Genomic DNA, 11,104 nt, shown 5'->3' on the forward strand with positions numbered 1-11,104 from the left:
TACTTGTTTGATTTTACAATAAGTAAATTTAGATAAATTCTTATTTCCAGTTTTAACTTTCATCTCTTTAAATAAGTAAATTCAGATAATAAAAAAATTCAAATTGATCAAATTTCATAAGAAAAAATAATTTTATTTTATTTTATTTTATTTAAAAATTTACTCCCAAATTTATCAAACAAATTACATATCACATGAAACAAGGCAAAGAGATCGAGTAATTAAAATAAAAATTAATTGTAAGATGATAGGTGATTTGTCGGGATTTGTTGTCTCTTTATTTTGTCTGTTTTGCATAATTTCTCAATTAATTAACCATTAAAAATGAAATGAAATTAAATAAATATATTTTTACAGAAATATAACTTGAGATTAAATATAGCAAATAATGATCCTTCTCCAAAATTGAACATTTCCAATTGAACCTTAAATATGGAATTGATTGTTCCTTTTCAAGTTTCAAGAGAAGTGAAATTACACAACATATTCCGTCTCAAATTATATGTAGTAATTTTTTATATATATATTCTTTAAGAAATATTAATTAAAAGAAGATTTTAATTATTTTATTTTTTATTAATATTTGAACAATTATAATATTACCTTAGAATAAAGGTATGAACAATAACTAATAAGGATGAACTGGAAATAAATAGATAATTAATTGTCTTAAAATTATAAACTGATAAATAATTTGAGATAACTATTTTTAGAAATAATAATAAATAATTTGAGACGGAGGAAAGAGTACATAATGAAAATATTAACTATACCTTTTGGTTATATATATTAACACAATAAGTACATGACATATATCTTTATGTAAATGGTTACTCCATCCATCTCATTCAAATTAAATCGTCCCAAATAAATATCACCTTAGATTAAGACTAACATTGACAGTTATTTCTAAATATATATCCTTAATATTAAAAAATAATTATTTTTAAAAAAATAGTCATATAGTCACCCTCATTTTCCAATGGGCCTTGACATGGAAGTGGTTAATGGTCCATAAAATTGGACATAGCCTGCCAAGAAACAGATGTGCTGCTTGTTCTTAATTAGTGTTTGATACATGGATTTGTTAAGGGCTTTTTCATTTTCCACGAAAGTCCATCCCAACAATTGTTGCAGAAAATATAAATATGAATATGAAAAAAAAAAATCTAACCGCCTGAAGAGTCATTTTTTGTTTTAAAATGGAATGTTCATTATCATAATAAATAGTCGATTAGGAGAACTGCAATCTCACTACAAAGTATGCTCTTCCTCATCTTTCATTATTCATCTTTTATGTCACATAGATATTCTAGATGCCCCCTTCTATTATGAATCACAAAGTCTTCCTACTTCTCCATTGTTACAATCAAATTCAAAAAATGAGAAATCAATCAAGATGAACGGGCTACAATATCATTGAATTCAATGACGCCCATATCATGTGAATATGTGATATGCCTTAGTTATAAAGTTCTTCATGCTTTTCCTCCTTCCGTTTTAGTGTGTGATTGTTTAAAGGTCCACACACCTTTTCTTTAAAAAAAAATCGCTCAAAAATATATCAGTCTTTCTCTTCGATTCACCCTGTTGACCAACCCTCCTTCTTGGGCATCACAACCACATCCAATCATTATCATAATAAGTAGTCGATTAGGAGAACTGCTATCTCACTACAGAGTATACTCTTCCTCATCTTTCATTATTCATCTTTTATGTCCGTCCTGGCTTGGGACATAGATATTCTAGATACCTCCTTCTATTATGAATTGTCAAAGTCTTCCTGTTTCTCCATTATTACAATTAGATTCGAAAAATGGGAAATCAATCAAGATGACCAACTACAATATCATTGAATTCAATTATGCACATATCATGTGAATGTGTGATATGCCTTAGTTATAAAGTTCTTCATGGTTTTTCTTTTTTCGTTTTAGTGTGTGATTATTTTAAGGTACATGCATCCCTTCTTTAGAAGTTTTTCATCTAAAAATATATCAGTCTTTCTCTTCGTTCACCCTGTTGACCAACCCTCCTTCTTGGGCATCACAACCACATCCAATTGGGTGCATGGCTCCTATATTTGGGGGGAGGGGGGGACCAATTAAACTTTGTGGGCATCACAACCACATCCAATTGGGTGCATGGCTCCCATTTTTTTGGGGGGGTGGGGGGTGGGGGCAATTAAACTCACAAAGTTTTGAAAGAAAAAAATAAAAGAATTTTCGAAAAAACATCTTTTTCATTGAGTAAAAGGAATACAATCATAAAACAATATCAATCATGTTTGTGTCATAATTTTTGCATTGAATTCATCATCAACAACAATTAATTAAAAAGAAAAAAGGTGTAGGATAAAGTCATTTCCTCCATGTAACATCACAAATTCTTCCCCCTTGCTCCACAAGATTTTTTCTATTTTAATTTCTATTTGAGCATCAAATTTTTATTATGAAATTCTGATTAATTCAAATTCAAGTAATAAGATTCATTAATGTGAGAAACACTCACTATTAGGATTTTTTTAAATTCTTAACACTCAAACTCAAAAGTCTTTTAATAAAGAATGAAATTATCCAATATGCACCACAATTCTCAATGGTCTTTTCCTTCAAAATTTATTATCGCAATACTAGTTAGTATCAGAAAGGGAATTCTTGATGTAACTGATAAAATTGTTGTCATTTAATCAGAAGGTTACGGATTCAAACTATGAAAACAACCTCTTGCAGTATCAAACAAAATAAAATTGCGTATAATAGATGTTTACGATTCAATTTTTTCCCAAATTTTGTATATAGTAAGAGTTTAGTACACTACGTTGCCTTTCTTTTAGTCAGTATCATAATCTCGTGGTTTTCTTTTTCTGAGGGACACCCATTTTTTTTGTCAGACCAGCTAATTTCAAGATCTTATTCAACTTTCCCTCACAGATTTCATATTAATTACCTATGTCTCTAATTTAATAATAAGTTAAAAATTGCTTTGCAAAGAACAATTTGTAAGGAAAAACATTGACCATTAGCTGTTATATAGTCGGTTTGACCATTAAAAAGTACAATATATAATGTTGTGTTCATACACAATTAACTATAACTAGTACGGATTATTTAAGTTTTATAATAAGCTCAATGTTCTATACCTTTTCTTTAACTTTGCATAATTAGTGGCATAATTAATTCAAACACTCTAGACGTGCAACCTTTAATTGATTAAAGTTAAGACCAGGTTCACTTTAATTACATTGCTTCAAAATTTATAATTTTGAGTCAGCTAGTTCAGAATGATATGTGTGTATTTATATTATCAATTTTGTGTCTTGAATTTTGATGAATATAAATTACTATTCGACTCGAAAAACTTACGGTGCGACCAAAATCGAAAAACTTACGGTGCGATCAAAATTGGATAGAAGAAAATGTGAAACTTTTGTTGATAGCGTCCGAAGGTTGAAGAGCAATATAGTAAAAATAAAATTTCATGTATTTATTCTAGAACGTAGACTTCGCCGAACCTTGTTAAATCATGTAGTAAAGGATATCTCGAACCCCTAACTCCAATTCCATGTTTGTTTTGGAGGGATTTGTTCTTTAATTTTTCCTTTATATATTATGTTTATCATAAGATTTTTGTTTGCTTCATTATGTTTGCTTTTTCCCATTCCCAAAAGAAGAGCCATTCCAACCTCAACTCTTATACATAGTTTATTAATTATTAGTATTTGTAAAATTGCTTACAATTTTTCACAGTATTGCACGTGTCAGTACATCATTGGTTGTATACCCATCTTTCTAGGTTTTGTAAAAATAGGAGAAAGATTATTAAGGAATCTTAATATATATATTGTAATGAGTTTTCATCTAACTTCCTTAATTGGACTATTCTTTGATGGGATTTTGTTCTTGGGTTGTTGCATGTGTATATGTTATATAATATTTATTTTTGAATTAAAAAATTATTTATTTAATGTGTGTATATAATATAGTATATATATATACACACTTGGCCACTTGATAACACCGAGTAAAACCAATCCAATCAATACAAATCATTTTCACCTCTTACATTGTCCTTTTTATTAATTTTAAAATTTAATGTTACTCTCCTAGATTAAACATAGAAGTATTATTATAGCAATTTTATAAAGCAAAGTGTGAAAGAGATTCATTCCATTATTCTAATATATACTAATGTTTTAGGTCTCTGTGATTTCAAGTCCCAAGGCCAACTAATAATAATGACATAAGAAAAAGAAAGAGGGACCAGTCCATCAACAGTGTAGCCTATATTAAAACAAACATAAAAGTAATCATTAGAATAGTGACAATTATATTTAAAAAACAAAAAAAATCAATTGTATATATTGACGATATAAAAATAATAACAACAATGAAATCCCATTAATAGAATTTGGAAAAAAAAAATGCTTGCCAATTTTATATTTATTTGTATAGATAAAAAGACTATTTTCATTACACTTTCAATTGGAAAGAATTATGACCAATTCATAATTATAAGAAAAATAGAACTGTAAAATAGCAAAATATAGAATAAGTACAATAATATATAGGAATAAAAAATTACGCGATACTAAATATAATTAAAAATAAAAAAGAGAAAGAACATCATGTATTTATTACATAGCGTATTTATATTTTGAATTTTGTAGCAAATACTTAATACACACTTACTGATACAATATGCATCTATATATCTCTTTCGCATGTTTTCATCTAACATAATTAATAGGGAAACTTACATAAATATACAATATTAAGAAAATATTTACCATTTATAGCAATAAAAAAATAATTTCACTGAACACTTATAATACATTTATAATACAGTTTTAATACATATTGCAGAGAACTATTTATAAAACATATATAATACAAGTTTTATAAATGAATAATACATTTATCACATTTTTTAATAGATTTATAATACATTATGTTAGTTTCTTACTACACAAACATAATATATATTTTAAAACACTTATAATACATTTATATTGTATGCATAATTCACTTTTAATACAAGTATAGATTTATCATAATATTGCTATATATTGCTATATATTGCTATAAATGATAATAAATAAAAAATATCGCTAAAATCAGTAATTAATTTTTAAAAAGCACTCAATCAAGTAATTTTTCCTAATTAATATTCGTCTAATTCAGCTGAAACCCGCCAACTGAATATAATTCTTTCATTGATACACAACTGATACCCGATCAATATAAGTCATAGTCTCACATGATATAACAACTTGTTGCATTTCATAAATATGTAAGTTATAACTACATTTTATAATTACATTTTAAACTATAGCTATTTATAAAATTTAATTTTCTCATTTATTAATAAGGGGAATTGATTAAGAATTTTAAATATGAGTCAACTCTGGTGAAGTAATAAGATTGAAGATCTAATTCATTAATTAGATGACCTTTTCTTGAATATGTTACCAATCCTACCTGCAAAAAGCTTAAGAGATTTCACTTTGAGTCAAAAACAATATAAAGAATCAAAGTGCTAAAGTGAAATTATCTGCCTAGTTTGACCATTTGCTACTATATATCTACAACCCCCTAGCTAGCTATATTGAATCAATCAATGTCTTTTTTGGAATTTTCTTTCAATTTTTAAGTTTGATTTGTATTTGGCCATGTGATACAAAATTAGTATTTTAAATCAATATTTTGTACATCTGATTTGAAATTTAAATCATAATTTAAGAAAATTTGATGTAAAATTTAACATATAAATTTATATTTTATTTTTAAAAAATCCCATCATTTTATATTTTGCCCCAAAAAATCATGTTAAGTATGAAGAGATTGTTCGTACCATATAAAAAGATTATATTGAAAAATAACTAGTTATTAGTATTATTGACTAATGAATTTTTATAAAATTACGTGTGTTTGAAACTTTGTAATCACAAGTATTTATTTATTAAAAAAATATGAAAATATGTGATTTATCAATGTAACGTCTTAAGATATTTCGATATATTCTACAGACTCTTTTTTGTTTGAGCTGCTCCCAGACACGCAAACCGAAGATCTCACCTGTCCAACTTGTGAGAGTTTCATGTTTATGAAAAGAAATTACTTAAAAAATCTAAATTGCATGTCTAAACAAAATTTTAACTTTATGTCATTTAAATATTTATTAACTGTATTATTTTAAGTTATGTCATTTTAAATCAATATTCTATAAAAATAAAAATAATGAGAAAATGCATTTTTTATATTTTTACTAACAGATAAATATCCAAAAAAACTAAACCGTTCCAAGAAATGCAAAAGGCATATAATTAATTACAGTAAGACTAATACATATTCTCAACAAATAAGTGTGTGTCTCTATATATACCCTTAGTTTCTACTCTTTCTCTACTCCATAAGAAAAAATTGAAAAAAGGAAAAAAAGCCAATAGAACTTCTTGTTCGAGTAGAAATATTTTGTTTTTTCTCGTTCCTTCTCTTCGATAAGAATAGGAATTTGAAATGATACAAATTCCTTTTCATTTTGTTGTGCATGAACTGGGGGGGGGGGGGGGGGTCGTCAGAGCAAATGCAACACGATAGCATATTGATTACTCTTCTTTGAAGGTGAAGCCCGTTTAAAGGCTTTTTTTGAATTTTATCGTGCCTATCTATGTAGCTCCCGACTCTAGTTCTATCATTTGATTATCAATCTGCCTAGACGCCTTTTCCTAATATTTTTGCTAATTTTTATCGACATAAATATCTAATCGCGCGCGTTGTCCTCTCATTCAAATTTTGATAGCTAAATGACACCTTGGAGTCCTTATAAATTCTAACATGATAAATTAACTTGCTAGTCTTAAATTCATATAACCTTAAAAAATTGATGCTAAAATAATCAAGAGGTGGCCTAGTAAAATGGGAAAATGAAAAATTTTAAAATGGAACTTTTAAGGTAAGAGTTAACGTAACGAATGTATTGTACTTTGTCTCAGAGAATATTGAAAGCAAATTGAAGTGCATCATATCTCAAGATTATCAACCTATAATTATTTTAAAAAACGCCCACTAGTACGTATATATTACTTAATTCGTATTTATTTTCATTTATTTTTAAGGACGGGTTGTCTAATGATAAAATTTACTCGTACTCAGTATTTATATTATTTTGATACGATACATATTAATCTACACCATTATTGCTAAATTACATTTAATTAATTAACATATGCTAGCGATATTTTTTTATTTGAATGATGGTAAAATAGTATGATTTGATGTACATATTTGGTAAATGAAATCATTCGATAATGCACTTAATCAGAAAGTTTTTTCTATTTCTCATTTAGTATTTAATAATTATATTGAGATCTTAATTAATTTAGATATACATGGCGTAAGCAACGTAAAAAGAAGAATCGCTCCTTAATTTTTTATTTTGCATCAATTTACATTTATGTTAGCTTGAAGCGTTGATAAGTTGGATAAATTATCCAAATTAAAAAGATGAAAGACCTAGCGTAGGTACAACTCTAGAAGAAATTCAAGTGGCCATAAAAGTGTGTGAAAATAAGCTAGTCTAAACATAGGTGTTTTGACCAAACAAATTTAATTAATCAAGATTATATTATAAGCTCTTCCTCCTAGGTATAGAAAAGGGAGGACAATTATCAGATAACATATAATTAAACTGACTGTCAAGAGTTGGCAATGTCAGTTGCTGGCTTATTAAGTCCCCATTATTTATTTATTTTTTATAAATTATCTATTTCAAATTTACTATCTTGATGTCACGACCCAAATACGGATGTGATGACACTCATCTCCACCCACCGAGATGAGTCAGCCTAATAACCAACAGAAAGTAAATGCGAAAGTAATTGAGATAAAGCAAGGTTTAACTTAGTCAAAAATAAATAAATAATCTCACAATCCCCCAAGACTGGTTGTCACGTGTACAAGCCACTAATACATTACCAAAGTACGAAAGAGAATACAGTCACAATGTCTTTGTCTCTAGAATAGGACTAAAACATAATAAAAGAGTAAGAGGTGTCCGCTAGATGGATGTAACAGCTACCTCAACACTCGAAATGATAGCCTCAGATGTGGTGGAAACACTAGGAGATCCAACAAGTCCGGCCTCACAACCTACACAAGTGTGGAAGCAAGGGGTGAGTACCAAACAACACGGTACTCAGCAAGTGGATAACTAAAACTAAGCAAAGCTTAATAGATACAAGTACTCCTGTCCTCCCAACCGAACCTCCTTAACTACAACCTGCATAAAATCAGCCTAACTCTACACTTGTGCGATAACAACAGTAATACAGTCCACAAATTCTCATCAATGAATCATACCAAGTCAAGTTCAACATACACAGAGCAATATAGGGGTAAACACAAATTCACAAATGTCAGAAAGGTGCAATGCAATGCAATGAAATGATGCATGTCTGTCCTATCGATACACATCCGCTGAATCACAGTCCGGAACCCATAGGGGACATTTCTGTCCATGTAACCTGCCACGGAACGTGTGAACCGTCCCCTCAACATATATATCTTGCCACGGAGCGTGTGGTCCGACCCCTTTATTTCATAATACCTGCCACGGAGCGTGTGGCCCGACCCCTTTGTTTCATATACCTGCCACGGAGCGTGTGGCCCGACCCCTTTTGTTTCATATCATTTTCAGTCTCAACACAATATGTCAGAACCAATGCAATCAATTCATGTTCATATAATTCACGATAATAACATGACAACAACAATAATTTTTCCTATCTCACATCAACATAGTCATTTCACATGCCCAAAATCACAACATATCAATTCCACCAATACATGTCATTAGATCACCATTTTATACCCCTCGTCTCCATTTTTTAAGGTCGATCATACAGTCAATAATCCAGTCCAATTCTCATTACTTCCTAGTATATATGACACGGAGATACAAGTATCTATAAGCTTAAACTGAGGTTTAGAAATTCACTTGCCTTAATTAATCAAGCAATTACTCTGGTGCTTGAGCCTTTCCTTTTCGTTGGGCCTCCAAATAAGTATAATCTAATCAAATAAATAACCACAATAAGATTTTGAAACTAACAACACACATATTATTATATGTCTAGCCTAGACCCAAAACCTAACCAAATCTATAATCAAGTTCTTAATGTTGACGTCAAATAACATGTCAACTCTCATATTTCCAAATTTTAAGCCTAGGGTTAGGTTCTAATTTCCCCAATATTATAAATTTAATGTAATTCATAAAATATAATATACCTAATATTTAATTATCTATTTTAATATATCAAAATTCAGGAACTAACTCATTCTATGTCATTGAAGTCAAATCTGAAATTTTCTTTCTGATTATGTTCACTCATGATAAAATAAACTCACATGTCAAATTTCAGCTAAAACGGATCGTTATTCGACCCCCAAATCAAGATTTTATATGAAGAACCCTAGGGTCATATTTTCTTATTTCAACATTGTTTCTCCACCAATATACCCTAAAAATATGTTCATAATCACATGAAAATTTAATGGAAAAGATGAGAATAATTACCTTGACGCTTTAGAATGAAAATCCCTATTTTTCTCTTCTCCTTTATTTTTCTTTTCTCCCTTTCTTTTCTTTCTTTCTCCGTATTTTATTTTCCCCAGTTTTTCTTCTTCTTCTTTTTTTCGCTGCGCCGCTGTTCTGTCTTTTTGTTTTCGTTATATCTGATGGCATTAGGCCATCAGATTATATATATAAAAAAATCTTTTCTTTTATTATTTTTTTTTCCTTTTCCAAACTAATTATGTATTAAAATTTACAAACCCTACTAACCTATTTTAATAAATATAAGAAAAGTGGTATAGGATATTAAATAAATTAATACTTTAGCCCATCAATTAAATTAATTATTTAAAATCACCATCAATTAATTAAACAAAGTTACCGAATAGTCCAAATAACCCATTAAAATTTTACGGGAAGGGTCTCATATGAAAGGAGGAGGACTCATTCTCAAAATGACCTAATGGGTCATTACATTATCCACCACTAAAAATCATGTTCGTCCTCGAACATAAAGAAGGAGAAAGGAGAATAACCAACGTTACCAAAAGCCTGAGTTATAATCTTCAAAAGTCAGTTTTCATTCCTTCAAGTGAGCTCCTCATTAAGACTATTCCATCAAGATCAACTTCTAAGAACTGAACTTTCGAATCAAATTTGGCAAATCTATAAATTAGGAATAATTTAGACGTCACAGATTAACCCATTAACCAAACCTTAACCGAAACCATCTAAACCCCATCATAACCATCAGGACAATCTTTCATCACATAACCACGAGAAAATTCTAAATTAATACCGGCTACAACCAGAAGTGAAACTGAATCAATCACCACATTCATAATGCACAGACTATCAGAGATCTTGTTAAGATTTCATTCTCACTACCCAAGCTTCCCACGAGCTTAAGCTATACAAATCTGATCTTTAGACATTAGGTACTTATTACTGGAGAATATAATTTATCTAACCCCAAAAAAATGAAATGATTGAATACCCTCTTAGCGAGCGATACACCCAAGCATACAAAACTTCTAATAACACTATCGAAAATCGTAGATCAGTAGTTGTGATTGTAAACAATCCTTAAGAGAGGTAACACTAGACCCAATGGCCCCCACTTTCAATTATACATAGCCGAAGCGTGATCTTGATGAAGAGATGAATCTTAAGACTCTCAGACAACTGTAAGTATTCGTGGTGGCTCATTTATGAATTCTCATAAGCAAAGCTATGCATGTAGAACTACTGACATACTTCAACTATCCCAACAACACAAAATCTGCCACAACTAAAATAACCAAGTTTGCAAAAGTATCCTACCATACCAAAAGAACATCGTAGGATCGGTACACCGATCAACCACTAGGGATCCATCCACTGAAGTAGAAACACGTGTAGGCATAGGCAGCGAATCATACTTCAAATCATGTCCAAAACAAAATAGGTAGTTACATAAGAATATACGAAATCAAGATCGAATAACACAAGATACTTCTCCCATAGTGCTTATATCAAACATTTTCAT

This window comes from Solanum dulcamara, chromosome 2 (genome assembly GCF_947179165.1).
Source record: "Solanum dulcamara chromosome 2, daSolDulc1.2, whole genome shotgun sequence".
Taxonomy (NCBI): Eukaryota; Viridiplantae; Streptophyta; class Magnoliopsida; order Solanales; family Solanaceae; genus Solanum; species Solanum dulcamara.